General features: G+C 39.1%; 1 protein-coding gene across 15 annotated transcripts in view; it reads right to left on the bottom strand.

Moving 5' to 3' along the window:
• The window catches only part of PTPRD (protein tyrosine phosphatase receptor type D), a 1686434-nt gene that overhangs the window by 440964 nt on the left and 1229957 nt on the right, over positions 1–15513 (bottom strand). The window lies entirely within an intron of this gene.

Raw genomic sequence — 15513 nt, 5'->3', positions numbered from 1 at the left:
TAGACTCCTCACTCTTTTCACCTTGTCCCATCACAACCACCATGAGAGATGCAAACCACTGCATATAGCCCATAAACTGTAACCGTGATGCCTTTGTATTAGGAAGCAAACAACCTGGTTTGTGAAATGAGGCAGCCCAAGCTTATCTTATTCCCATGTTCAGGTCATCTTGAAGCCAACCATTTTGAATTTTACTCTCTGCTCAGGCCACCTTTTGGGCAATGCTTTATGAGAAGAACCTATCACTTCTTAGGAAATATTACATGAATACATCGATGCAAGAAAGCACATCAACGCTATGTGTAAGATTTAAGAGACGCTCCACCGTGCAGGATAAAAGTCTATTATTGGCAGAATAATGGAAGTTGCTTTCTTGGCACCAGGTGAAATGACAGTGTTAATTCAACTTCTCCAGCTAAATAGTAGAGGTTAGAATGTTTTACACCAGCACATTTGGCTTCTTCCCTAAAGACACATCACATTTAGGTCTAGTTTGGCTTCAATAAGTCAAAACAATAGCTAGCATAAGCCACTTTGATTTAACAGGATGTTTATATGCCTCCTGGGCATAGGCTTAGTTTTCTCAATCTTCTATGTAAAATCAATAAGCCACAGACTGCTTTTACAGAGCCTACTGCATGCAAAACATCAGAACTGCTACTCATTTGTGCATCTCGAGATACACAAATGAGTCAGATTCTACCCTCTGTGATTTCCCAGTTTAGGAGGGAAAATAAGCTAGGTACATTGGATCATGAGTACAAGTTAATATGTGATTAGTGCCAGGGAGGAAAGCCAAATAACGCCATGGAATACAGGGAGCAGGAATGACATCATGGAAAAAGCGGTGTCTCCAACTGGACCCTGGAGTACTGGCAAGATTTTACCAAAAGAAAGGCAAGGCATTCCAGGAATTCTAAGCAAAGGCAGGGCAGTGAAAAAGGAACTCTGGCAAAGGTGAGTCACCTGGCTGGCCTAGATCAGGACTTCCCAAATATCTATATGCATCAGAACCACCTGGCATGCTTACACCAAGGCACCCTCCCACCAGAGTTTGTGATGTAGCAGGTCTGTGGTGGAGGTCCAAGGACCTGCATTTCTAATGAGTTTTTGAAAGATGATGAAGCAGCTAATCCCAGGTCCACACTGACACTACAGGATTGGTGTGATGGATCCATTAGGAAACCAAAAGAGGATGAGGCAGAAAACAATGGCTCAGGCTTAAAAAAGAACAGATCATGGAGAGCCTTGGATACCAACCTAAGTCAACCAGCCTTTTTGCAGCAAACCACAAAAGGGATTATTTAATGTTTTGGAAAAGAACAATATAGAATGAAGCTTTGAAAAGATTAAGTGACAGCTGAATGTGGGATGATTTACAGAACACTATTATCAAGAGTCACAAGTAAGAAGTAACACAGACCATAAGAGTGATGGTGGTCCTGGTGGGAATAGAAAAACTGGAAGTGATGACTGAGGGGCTCCAAGCAACAATTTGAAGTATGATTCTTTAGGTAATAAATAATAGTTCCTACAGAACCTTCAGTAAATTGAGCACAACATTTTATACAGAGTAGGCTCTTAATAGAAAGAAGGCATTTTTAACGTTATTGCTTTCTCTTTCACTGTGAGAGTAACTTGAGAAAGACAATCAGAACGTGTTTGCCCATGAAATGGTATACATCTAAGTTTTGCATGTTGGAATATGTAGAAACACATACAAAACTTGTGACAAAATGCTAGAGATACCCAGAAATAACCTAAAAACTTAAAATAACTTGTACTTTAAAAAAGAATTGCAATACAGATACCATAGTGTGTCTTCTATAAAACTGAGCATGAGAATACATTTTTTTCTAAAAAGACATTATCTTTTTCAGTGAATGGTGTGAATGCAAGAAATACAAAACTAAAAGAAAAGGAGTGAATCATTCTAAGTACCATTTCACTAGATAGCCTTTTTTTTTTCCTTTTCAACAGATTTGTGGGTGGCATGAAGAATCAAATTGTACATTGAAATGCACGTCCTTGAAACCAAAAGCTAGCCAGCTGCTCCAAATCAGCTATTGTTATCAATCTCATTTGGAAAACAACTTATCAAGCAGTTCACAGCTATCAAATGTTAAAATTCTCCAAACTTCATAGAAGAAGTGCTAAAGGAATCAGCTCTTCTCCTGCCCCCCTTTCACCACTCCCATCCTCACGCCAGCATTTCAAATGGCAGCAAGTCCAGGAGACATCAGTCCTGTCAGACTCAATTTGTGTCTGTGCAAGCGTATCAGAACCAACTGCTACATAATGCCTCCGTGCAGTCTCAGAGATGGAGATGTATGAAAGGCTCTCTCAGGAAAGAGGTGATTTGGTTTTCCCCCTGCTTAACTAAAGGGCCATAAGAAGACTAAATTCTTCCCAATGAAACTACAAATGTTACCTCTGGACTTGACACAGCGATAGGATCTAGAAATAGACGTAGATATGAACAGACCTATTTTTACTTAAATAGGCTATGCCCTTGGCCGCGATATGACAAGAGGAGATCAGAGGTGTGAAGATAAAACCAGTTCTAGAGGTTCATTCTGGCCAATCTCTCTTCTGTATCTTGTTTATGACAGAAACTTTGCCAAAAGGAAAATGCTGGCTTCTGTATCAGTAAGATGGAATTTAAATTCTGGTACAAAAAATGGGCAAAAGATCTTACCTATTTTAGATTTTTTTTTTTTTAATGTAGGCCCTTCTTAAAGTCTTTATTGAATTTGTTACAACATCATTTAAGTTTTTTTTTTTTTGGCACGGAGGCTAAAATGTGGGATCTTAGCTCCTCCACCAGGGATCAAACCTGCACCAGAAGGCAAAGTCTTACCCACTGGACCCCCAGGGAAGTACCTGGACAAGAGATTTTTAAGGAAACATGTTGAGTGTAAATAAGGCAGATGAATCAATGTTACAAGTACTTTCAATTAGCCTAAAGAAAGTGTAACCAAGAACTCTGCAAGAAAGGGGGGTTGGAGATACTAGAAGTACCATGGTCTAGTTTACATCACAAATTATTCTGTATTTGTCCAACAGCCCTCAGCAGAGACTAACTCTGTGATTTTTAAGTACCCTGCCCTTTGTGTCTTTTATTAACTGGGACAGGCAGATAAAACTGAACCATCTAGATGAGCTGAACATAAAATTAAAAATATTTAAAACTCCCTGGTTTCTTACTGCTCACAGCACAAGGATGTTAGCAATAATTTTGCTGATTTCCATTTTCTTTTCATTATGTACAATGTGTGGTTAGAGAAACTAACAGCTCAGAGGGCCAGTGTGTGCAATCTAATTTGAAATGGAACAATACACTTGCCCTGAGTCTTGAATTACTGCTTCAAGTGGTCTCATTAGCTGACACCTATCTAACCCTTTATCGTCAAGTTAACATTAGAATCCTTTTCTGTAATAAGTATATTCAAATTCAAATTGATAAAATGCTTAAGGATTTTTTCAGCTTTCTGTATTGTTGGTATTTCTATAGACTACGTTAACAAAAGAGAAAAAAAGGCTTTTAAAAAAATCTAAAAAGTTCCTAGAGAAATGGTGATTATAGGTTTTTATGGAGAAAATGTGCAAAATAAACATGGAACTCCTTGCCACACCAGCAAGCAAGGAGACTTTCGGGCATTACCAGGGTTTTTCTTTGTTTTAACTTTTTATATTAGACTAGAGTATAGCCAATTAACAAAACGCTGTGAAAATTTCAAGTGAACAGCAAAGGGACTCAGCCATACATACACATGTATCCATTCTGGCCCAAACTCCCCTCCCATCCTGGCTGCCACATTAACACTGAGCAGAGTTCCCTGTGCTACAGAATAGGCTCTTAAGGAACTACCAGCTTATATTCAAAAAGAGAAGCCAAGGTGATGAGGCTTCCAACAGTCAAATGCAGGAAAATCTGAGTGGCAAAATGAGTAACAACTGCAATAAACTGGAACACATCACATCAAACTATATGAGTTTGTAATCTTAAAAATTATTTTCAAAAATTATACTGGTCAATCTAGGAGAAAGCTAAAGAAGCAAACCATTATTCTGAAAAGAGGGAGACAGAGGGAAAATAATTAGGTATTTTAAACCTCCATAAGAACTTAATGCTGCTTTCACTAGAAACTAGATACTGTTTATCCCTATACATTTTGCTTCTTTCTGTCTTAAAATAACCCTATACTTTCAAATCTAGACATTTTAAAAGCAATAATATGGTAATGGCATTTAACCTGGGCATATGCCCATTAAAGCAGGGAGATAGTGGGGTAAGGAGGAAATCCCTAAATGCTGTGACTTCTTTTCATCAACTTCTCAAGCAGATCAGGCCTCTATAAATTGACTAGGACAGATTTCCAATCATATGAGGAAAAACAAATCTAAGGAGGATGTGCTACCAGGGAACTCTGATTAATGAGACAAAAGCAGGGCTGGAGCAAACTTTGTAGTGAGTCTAGTAGGAAGCTGAATGGTGCATTGTGCATTTCCTGTGCCCTCAGTACACAGTTACAACACAAGGAAACAAAAACAAAAAACAAAAATCAACTTTAACACTTCACTTATTCATGAGGATTTTCCAGCAGAAGATAGTCCCTTAAGTATTTTTTCATGGTCTAGGACAAGAATCCTTTCAGTTCACTTCAGTCGCTCAGTCGTGTCTGACTCTTTGCGACCCCATGAATTGCAGCACGTCAGGCCTCTCTGTCCATCACCAACTCCCGGAGTTTACCCAAACCCATGTCCATCGAGTCAGTGATGCCATCCAACCATCTCATCCTCTGTCGCCCCCTCCTCCTCCTGCCCCCAATCCTTCATAGCATTAGGGTCTTTTCCAATGAGTCAACTCTTCGCATGAGGTAGCCAAAGTATTGGAGTTTCAGCTTCAACATCAGTCCTTCCAATGAACGCCCAGGACTGATCTCCTTTAGGATGGACTGGTTAGATCTCCTTGCAGTCCAAGGGACTCTCAAGAGTCTTCTCCAACACCACAGTTCAAAAGCAGCAATTCTTCAGCACTCAGCTTTCTTTATAGCCCAACTCTCACATCCATACATGACCACTGGAAAAACCATAGCCTTGACTAGACGGACCTCGTTGGCAAAGTAATGTCTCTGCTTTTTAATATGCTGTCTAGGTTCGTCATAACTTTCCTTCCAAGGAGTAAGCGTCTTTTAATTTCATGGCTGCAATCACCATCTCCTTTAGCACTATCCAATAAAACCTTATGTAAGATAGAAATATTCTTTATCTGTGCTAATGACTGACCATATTAAACACAGCTAGTGGAACTGGGAAGAAAACACTTTCCTGTATTTCAGTTTAAGTTTAAATATTCCCATGAGGATAGTGGGTGCCCCATTGTACAACTCAGACTATAGCTTCATTTTTCAACAGCTCTGAACAGCACAGCTATAAACAATGCCTAGATTGTGTGGGTTGTAAACTGAAACAATAAGGTGGGAATCCTGGGTCCATGTAGATCCTGGCTCCCAAATAATTAGACCCTAAAGATTCACTCTGTTAGACAAAGAAACCCACTTAACCTCTGGGTCACTCACTTCCCCATCCCTGACCCTCACCCTGCCAGGACAATTGTTACAGTGTTTCAAACTAATTCATATAATGTGAAATATCAAAAAATGGTCAGGTGTATAACTGAAAAAGGTCCAAACAGAAACACTGTAGTTAAAAGCAAAAACATGGCTATTTCATGTCACAGCTTTAAGTGTTGCATTCCCAACTACTAGAAGATCCCTGTTTGGGATATAACAGAAATAGGAACTCTTGACAGCAAAGACACACCACATTTCATAGATGGGAAAGGCAAGGATACTTTTACACATTCATATAAAGTCATATGTATAATGTTTATGAAATGGCCGCATTCACTTAATTAATGAGGGATATGGAAAATGTATTCTTAAATACATGCAGCACCAAAAGCCTCATTTCAACTATAGAAAACAGTGCTGAGATTTAAAAAGGGCAATAGAACAATGTCATTAAATTAAACAGAATATCATTAACCACACCCAATATACATCTGAATCTAAATATAAAGAATTATTTTTATAAAATAAACTCTTAACTCAAATTATACTCTTTCACATCACAGCACACAATGTCATAATTCTATTTTGCCCCAAACATGTATTCACGACAATAAATTGGGAAAAAAAGAAAAAAACTCAAGAAGGTTTATGAGATATTATGTATACATACATAGTAATAACTCAATCATCTCATTTTTGGCTTAGGCTACGACTTAGTGTGAAGACAGCTGGTGACTGTAAGTACATGATGACTCTGGTGAAATAACTGGATTATAAGAACAGAAGAGTAAAACAAAGCCTATCAATATGGATACATTAATCACTCCTCATATGTTTAGTTTTGATACATAGAAAAGTCAATAGTCTGAGTGTCTGTAATTTCACTTTTCAAATTACTCCTGGTAGAATCTCTATAAGATTTCAAATAACTTTACATTTGAGGCACACATAAATATTAGTTCCTCTCAAAAATGGCAAATGGCATTATTAACTTTGATAGTTTCTTTCTCCGTCAGGAAATAAAAATGAAGTATGCAACAAGAAATGAACAGATGGAGAAGGGGAAAACGAGAAACCTCATCTCCCTGTCTACCTATTTTTTTACCTTACAAACAGAAACATAATTCTGATTTGAAAAGTAGAATAGTTTTAGAAAAAGCATCTCATGTCTTTAAGTGATACTTGCATGAGATAACTTCTATCCAGTTTTATACAACACTAGTGAAAACTTGTAATGGAAAAGCTAAAATACAAGTCTATTCAATATGCTGCTGGAGTCTGTTATTTGTTCCATTCTTCCTAAAATACATTTTAAAACTATTTGAGAAATAGATCAATCTTACATGTAGACAGATATGTAACCAAGTAACTTCTTACCCAAAAAACAGAACACAGATTATATTACTTCAATCTTTTGTTGTCATTGTTGTTATCTAGTCGCTAAGTTGTGTTTGACTCTTTGCAACCCCATGAACTGTAGCCTGCAAGGATCCTCTGTCCATGGGATTTGCCAGCAAGAATGCTGGAGTAGGTTCCCATTTCCTTCTCCAGGGGATCTCCCTAACCCAGAAATCAAACTCAGATCTCCCTGCATTGACAGGCAGATTCTTTACCTCTGAGCCATCAGGGAAAACCTTTAATCTTCGGGTATTGCTAAATGGATGTGAAACCATTATTCTTAATTCATTACTCTTTTTCATTATATTAAAAAACAAGAGAGTATCTTGTTTTAATGCATCAAAGTAATTTCTATTTAAAATATACCTTGCTTTTAAAATACACTACAAGTAATAAAGTTTTAGCTATTATGTCCATTTGTTTTATTTACATCAGTTCAGTTCAGTCGCTCAGTCGTGTCCAACTCTTTGCGATCCCATGAATCTCAGCACACCAGGCCTCCCTGTCCATCACCAACTCCTGAGTTTACCCAAACTCATGTTCATCAAGTCGGTGATGCCATCCAGCCATCTCATCCTCTGTCATCCCCTTCTCCCCCTGCCCCCAATCCTTCCCACCATAAGGGTCTTTTCCAATGAGTCAACTCTTTGCATGAGGTGGCCAAAGTATTGCAGTTTCAGCTTCAACATCAGTCCTTCCAATGAACACCCAGGACTGATCTCCTTTAGGATGGACTGGTTGGATCTCCTTGCAGTCCAAGGGACTCTCAAGAGTCTTCTCCAACACCACAGTGCAAAAGCAGCAATTCTTCGGCGCTCAGCTTTCTTCATCGTCCAACTCTTACATCCATACATGACCACTGGAAAAACCACAGCCTTGACTAGATGGACCTTTGTTGGCAGAGTAATGTCTCTGCTTTTTAATATGCTGTCTAGGTTGGTCATAACTTTCCTTCCAAGGAGTAAGCGTCTTTTAATTTCATGGCTGCAGTCACCATCTGCAGTGATCTTGGAGCCCAGAAAAATTAAGTCAGCCACTGTTTCCACTGTTTCCCATCTATTTGCCATGAAGTGACAGGACAGGATGCCATGATCTTAGTCTTCTGAATGTTGTGCTTTAAGCCAACTTTTTCACTTTCCTCTTTCACTTTCATCAAGAGACTCTTTAGTTCTTCTTCACTTTCTGCCATAAGGATCGTGTCATCTGCATATCTGAGGTTATTGGTATTTCTTCCAGCAATTTTGATTCCAGCTTGTGCTTCTTCCAGCCCAGCGTTTCTCATGATATACTCTACATACAAGTTAAATAATCAGCATGACAATAAACAGCCTTGACGTACTCCTTTTCCTATTTGGAACCAGTCTGTTGTACCATGTCCAGTTCTAACTGTTGCTTCCTGGCCTGCATACAGGTTTTTCAACAGGCAGGTCAGGTGGTCTGGTATTCCCATCTCTTTCAGAATTTTCCACAGTTTAATGTGATCCACACAGTCAAAGGCGTTGGCATAGTCAACAAAGCAGAAATAGATGTTTTTCTGGAACTATCTTGCTTTTTTTATTACATCAATACATAGTAAAAATCTAGCAGTACAGGACAACTGTTTTACTTAATTACTATGAAAAGTAAATATTAAAATGAATGTTGTGGAGAATTTACCACTCGCTTTAGCAATCATTGGGATTCCCTGGTGGCTCAGATGGTAAAGTATCTGCCTGCAATGTGGGAGACTCACGTTTGGTCCCTGGTTTGGGACCATTCCCTGGAGAAGGGAATGGCTACCCACTCCAGTATCCTTGCCTGGAAAATACCATGGACAGAGAAGCCTGGCAAGCTACAAGTCCATGGGGCTGCAAAGAGTTGAGCATGATTGAGTGACTAATACTTAAGCAATGATTACTTTTTTCCTTAGGATTATTTTTAAAACAAAGAGTCTTTTAATAACAGTATTTAATAGCTTTAAACACTTCATTACTAGAACTCAACAGAAACTGATTTCCCTACTCACAGGTGTTTACATAAATAAATCCTTTCATCTTCAGAATGATCACAGCCCTGGACCAAGCACTCTCAACTAAAGATGATTTTTCCCCTTCCCTGGGGACAACAAGCAAAGTCTGGAGACATATTTTGTTGTAACAATACAAGGAGAGTGATAATAGGATCTAAGGGGAAGGGCCTAGGGATGATGGTAAATACCCTACAGTCCACAAGACCGCTTTCCACACCAAAGAATTATCTGGACCAAAATGTCAATAGTGCTAAAGATGGGAAACATCCTAGAAGAGTTCATTAATATTGAAGAAAAAATTTACATTAAAAATGAGAATTTTCAAGGCCTGTGTCTAGAATATTACTTCCTAAATCTAGTATACTACTTTCTAAATCCACTAATTTTGGGTGTTTCTAGTATAGTTTGAGTGCATAAATTCAGAACCAATTTAAATTTCTAGCCATGGAAGTCAAAACACTATGGATGGCTCCTAAATTTCGGAGTTCGCTTACGTTATGGGAAGGTCAATTCACAGACTTAGATGACATAAATACTGTCACCAATTAAAAGGATGGATCTGTTAAATGGGGCAGAGACTGCACTGATGTCTGTCAGTGAATAGATGTAGTTCCCATTTTTCATGACGGAAGCTCAGCTCTTCTCTGAGGGAACATTCCCAGGATAGAAACATCCAGTTCCAAGGAATGTCCTTTCATGTCACTGCCAGCAACAAAGACATATAGTAGAATTGTGAGAGGCCATCATGAATGGCTGCGGAATGTGAAATTAAAGCATGTTCTCTTCATTTCCCCGCTGTTGCCTTATGACTTACTCTGTGTGTGTGCGCATGTGTGTCTTAGTTGCTCAGTTGCGTCTGACTCTTTGCAACCCCATGGACTGTAGCCTGCCAGGCTCCTCCGTCCATGGGGTTTTCCAGGCACGAACACTGGGGTGGGTAGCCATTCCTTTCTCCAGGGGATTTTCCCAACCCAGGGATCGAACCCATGTCTCCCGCCTTGCAGGTAGATTCCTTACCATCTGAGCCACTAGCAAAGCCCAGACATATCCCATGTCTCTGCGGAAATCTATGAACAGCACATCTAGTAGAGGAGTTAAGCTCTGTGTGAAGAAACCAAATAAATGATGATTAACCAAACAGAAACATAACCTAAAGTAAGAGTAAAGAGAACCAATATCAATCGTACACATACATTACACACTCTCCTCCCCTCTCACCCAGCACATTTATTTTCTGTTATATTGTACTCTTCATTGTTAGTGCCTTCTTCACATCTACCTTTCTGCATGAATGAAATCAAAGATTAACAAAAATCAGAAAATTTATACATCATCTTGGGCAACCTCCTCATGTAGCAGACAATAAAGTGAAAGGACATAATGAAATTCATAACCTCTGGACACGCATCTGGTTAGTCTCAGGAGAGGGTTTAGGATCCAAACTAATTTTCTTTCCTGTACAGCATTCTGCTTGTTTCATCTCTGACCCACTACAATGTTAGCTTAAATGAAGTGAAGTGAAAGTTGCTCAGTCATGTCCAACTCTTTGCGACCCCATGGACTATATATTCCATTGAATTCTCCAGGCCAGAACACTGGAGTGGGTTGACATTTTCTTCTCCGGAGGATCTTCCCAACCCAGGGATAGAACGCAGGTCTCCCGCACTGCAGGCAGATTCTTTACCAGCTGAGCCACAGGGGAAGCCCAGTTTAGATGAGGTCATGATTAATTATAAAATGAGCAACACAAAGAAAAGTACTCCTCTTCAACTGGCAGAGAAAACAATCTAAGATTGGCCCAAATGAAGGAGGAAGAGAACCTTAAAAGTTGAGTATAGGAAGGAATGATGAGAGGATCTCACTCAATAAAATTATTTGAGAGTCGTCATCTTAAATGCATAAATAATACACAAAAGAAAATTTATCCCATGAGTCAAAAACCCTTTCAAAAAACAGTCTTTAACTTAGGTACCCATTATTATGTACGTGGGGCTTCCCTGGTGGCTCAGTGGGTAAAGAATCTGCCTGCAGTGCAGGAGACCTGGGTTTGATCCCTGGAGGAGGGCATAACAACCCACTCCAGTATTCTTGCCTGGAGAATCCCCATGAACAGAGCAGCCTGGTAGACTACAGTCCATGGGATCTCAAAGAGTTGGACACAACTGAGCGACTTTCACACACACACACACACACATTATGTACTTGAGTATCTTAGAGTCAAAGAGTTCATAGATGTTCTTAGAAGTAGAAATGATTAACCAAAAAACTTGTTTAAATTCTCACATGATATTAACAATAATAGAATTAATAACATCAAACACACATTTATAACACCTTGAGACACATTTATTTTGTATATTGTCATCAAGTTCTTTTCCTTATGGGTTTTTTTTTTTTTTCTCTTTCACTTAAATTTTAGCAGAACTACATGTTGACTAATTTGGAGTAGGTAGTAATGCATTAGATGGTGAATTCACAGAGATATACGGGGCAGTTATCCAGGTGGAAAGATGCCAGCCAGAGTGTACTTTATTATAAAGTTGCTCAGGGCAAAACAGCCATATTGAAAGAAGAAATGAAGACACACAATGGTTATTTTTCAAAAGCTGTGGCATTATAAAGTGATTTGATAATAAAGTATGAAAATTTCCTGCAGCAATAAAAGCACTATGCATTTCCCATACCAAAATGTGTCAGTCTAGGAAGGAAAATATATATACATATTTCTTTTTTCCCCACAGCCACTCTTTCAGAAACTATATTTGAGATTTCTGGAAAAAGATGTTGCAAAATACTGTCATTTTATAACACATCTCTAAAATACTCAAACAAACTACACAGTACAGTACAGATATCTAAAAAAGGAGTTGCAAGTCTTTAAAAGTCTACTTGCAAAGGAGATGTAGTAACTTTCTAAATACCACACTTCCTAGATACTGACTGCAGTCTTATTTGAATGATCCATAGGACTAAAACAAAAGGAAATGCAAAGTAAGAGCATCAACCAAATTTCTCGGCTGGATCTAGGCATCATCCTAGAAGCTTTCAAAAACACAGACATCTCTATTTTTCAGTAAAGGAGTACCCAGGCACTACCACAGTAGGAGCAAGCATGAGCTGGGGATGGCAGCAAGTATATGAAGACAGTGTGGTGTTGGGGGGGGGGATCCCTAACATTTATTTTGTGGGGAATCAAGTCCCAAATTAAAATATCAACAATTTAGGTATTTCTTCACATTTGCAGTATGCTCAATAGCATTTCCATCACAAACTGAATATATGGGCCCTTGCTTTTATTATGTTTCCTTTAATATTTTTTAAAAGAGAAGGAAATGGCAAGCCACTCAAGTATTCTTGCCTGGAGAATCCCATGGACAAGGGAGCCTGGTGGGCTACAGTCCATGGGGTCACAAAGAGTGAGACACGACTGAGCAACTTACACACACACACAATTTTTTTAAGCACAGATTTAAATATGATGCATTATCATATTACTTTATAAAACCATTTTTGAAAGCTACGCTTCTAGAACTTTTGATCATTTCCTCCACAGATATTGTTACTATAGTCAACACTCTTCATAGCATAAATCTTCATCACTTTCAAAATTTAGATGGGTGAATACACACCATACAAAAACATGGTGTACATGGGCCGTACATACATATAGCACCTGTTTAAAAAATACGTAAAAATATGTATTTATATATTATATATTCCCATTATACTAATGAAGTATAAATATTGCCAAACACACACAATTAATAACTTCTTTTTTTTATATTTCATTTTTATTAAAGTAATGCATGTTTGAGATTTATTTTTTAATAATTTTATTTATTTTAGTTGGGGGCTAATTACTTTACAACATTGTAGTACTTTACAACATTGTAGTGGTTTTTGCCATATATTGACATGAATCAGCCATGGGTTTACATGTGTCCCCCATCCTGAACCCCCCTCCCACATCCCTCAATAACTTCTAAAATGAGATAGTTTTCATTCCAATCTCAAAGAAAGGTATTGCCAAAGAATGTTCAAACTACCACTGTACCACTCATCTCACACACTAGCAAAGCAATGCTCAAAATTCTCCAAGCCAGGCTTCAATCATACATGAACTGTGAACTTCTTAGATGTTCAAGCTGGATTTAGAAAAGGCAGGGGAGCCAGAGATCAAACTGCCAACATCTGTTGGATCATTGAAAAAGCAAGAGAGTTCCAGAAAAACATCTACTTCTGCTTCACTGACTACTCAAAAGTCTTTGACTGTGTGGATCACAACAAGCTGTGGAAAATTCTGAAAGAGATGGGAATACCAGACCACCTGATGTGTCTCCAGAGAAATCTATATGCAGGTCAAGAAGCAACAGTTAGCACTGGACATGGAACAATAGACTGGTGCCAAATTGGGAAAGGTGTACGTCAAGGCTGTCAATTGTCTGTCACCCTGCTTATTTAACTTATATGCAGAGTACATCATGCGAGATGCCGGGCTGGATGAAGCACAAGCTGGAATCAAGATTGCCAGGAGAAATACCAATAACATCAGACATGCAGATGACACCACCCTAATGGCAGAAAGTGAAGAAGAACTAAAGAGCCTCTTGATGAAAGTGAAAGAGGAGTGTGAAAAAGTTGGCTTAGAACTCAACATTCAGAAAACTAAGACCACGGCATCCAGTCACATCATTTCATGGCAAATAGAGAGACTTTATTTTGGGGGGCTCCAGAGTCACTGCAGATGGTGACTGCAGCCGTGAAATGAAAAGACGGTGGCTGCTTGGAAGAAAAGTTATGACCAACCTAGACACTGAGGACATTGTATGAAAATCTCAAACAACAATAACCTCTTTCCTCCTCTGTGTGTTATTACATCATGTTGACATCAGCTGTCACATGGTGACTTTAATATGTGGTGTTAACAGCAAGTGTTTGATTCTAGAAGGGGACTGGTGGACAAAAAGTAAATTGCCTATCAGTAAAAGCTTTCTGTTTCATCTACTGTCACATGAAATATATGTGAAAAATATCCACACTGCAAATTATCTAGGGCAGTGAAACTCCAGTGATTGGTGTGGCCTAGGAAAAAAATTATAGAACTTCTCTGTCTGTATATTTTTATCTCATTTTCAGTTCAGTTCAGTCACTCAGTCTGATTCTTTGCAACCCCATGGACTGCAGGACACCAGGCTTCTTGTCCATCACCAACTCCCAGAGCTTACTCAAACTCATGTCCACCAAGTCGGTGATGCCACCCAACTTTCTCATCCTCTATCATCCCCTTCTCCTCCCACCTTCAATCTTTCCCAGCATCAGGATCTTTCCAAATGAGTCAGTTCTTCACATCAGGTGGCAAAACTATGGAGTTTCAGCGTCAGCATCAGTCCTTCCAATGAACACCCAGGACTGATTTCCTTTAGGATGGACTGGTTGGATCTCCTTGCAGTCCAAGGGACTCTCAAGAGTCTTCTCCAACACTACAGTTCAAAAGCATCAATTTTTCGGCACACAGCTTTCTTTATAGTCCAACTCTCATGTCCGTACATGACTACTGGAAAAACCATAGCTTTGACTAGACGGACCTTTGTTGGCAAAGTAATGTCTCTGCTTTTTAATATGCTGTGGTTGGTCATAACTCTTCTACCAAGCAGCAAGTGTCTTTTAATTTCATGGCTGCAGTCACCATCTGCAGTGACTTTGGAGCCCCAAAAAATAAAGTCTGTCACTGTTTCCATTGTTTCCCCATCTATTTGCCATGAAGTGATGGGACCGGATGCCCTGATCTTAGTTTTCTAAATGTTGAGTTTTAAGCCAACTTTTTCACACTCCTCTTTCACTTTCATCAAGAGGCTCTTTAGTTCTTCACTTTCTGCCATAAGGGTGGTGTCATCTGCATATCTGAGGTTATTGGTATTTCTCCCGGCAATCTTGATTCCTGCTTGTGCTTCATCCAACCCGGCATCTCGCGTGATGTACTCTGCATATAAGTTAAATAAGCAGGGTGACAGACAATTGACAGCCTTGACGTACACCTTTCCCAATTTGGCACCAGTCTGTTGTTCCATGTCCAGTTCTAACTGTTGCTTCTTGACCTGCATATAGATTTCTCTGGAGGCACGTCAGGTGGTCTGGTATCCCCATCTCTTGAAGAATTTTCCACAGTTTGTTGTGATCCACACAGACAAAGGCTTTGGGCATAGTTAGTAAAGCGGAAGTAGATGTTTTTCTGGAACTCTCTTGCTTTTTCGATGATCCAACAGATGTTGGCAATTTGATCTCTGGTTCCTTTGCCTTTTCTAAATCCAGCTTGAACATCTGGAAGTTCACGGTTCATGTACAGTTGAAGCCTGGCTTGGAAAATTTTGAGCATTACTTTGCTAGCATGTAAGATAAGTTGAAAACTAAGTATTTCACATCTGTCTTTAAAACACATTATAGAGCACTGTAGTCTGTTGTATGGATGGTGTAGAAGGTGACCCCAAAATGCCACCTTCATAAAACCATATCAAGGGGGGAGCCTATCCCTCA

This window comes from Giraffa tippelskirchi, chromosome 1 (genome assembly GCF_054371585.1).
Source record: "Giraffa tippelskirchi isolate mGirTip1 chromosome 1, T2T-mGirTip1v1.2.pri, whole genome shotgun sequence".
Classification (NCBI taxonomy): domain Eukaryota; kingdom Metazoa; phylum Chordata; class Mammalia; order Artiodactyla; family Giraffidae; genus Giraffa; species Giraffa tippelskirchi.
Note: the sequence above shows the minus strand (reverse complement) of the source record. Positions and strands in the feature narration are given on the sequence as shown.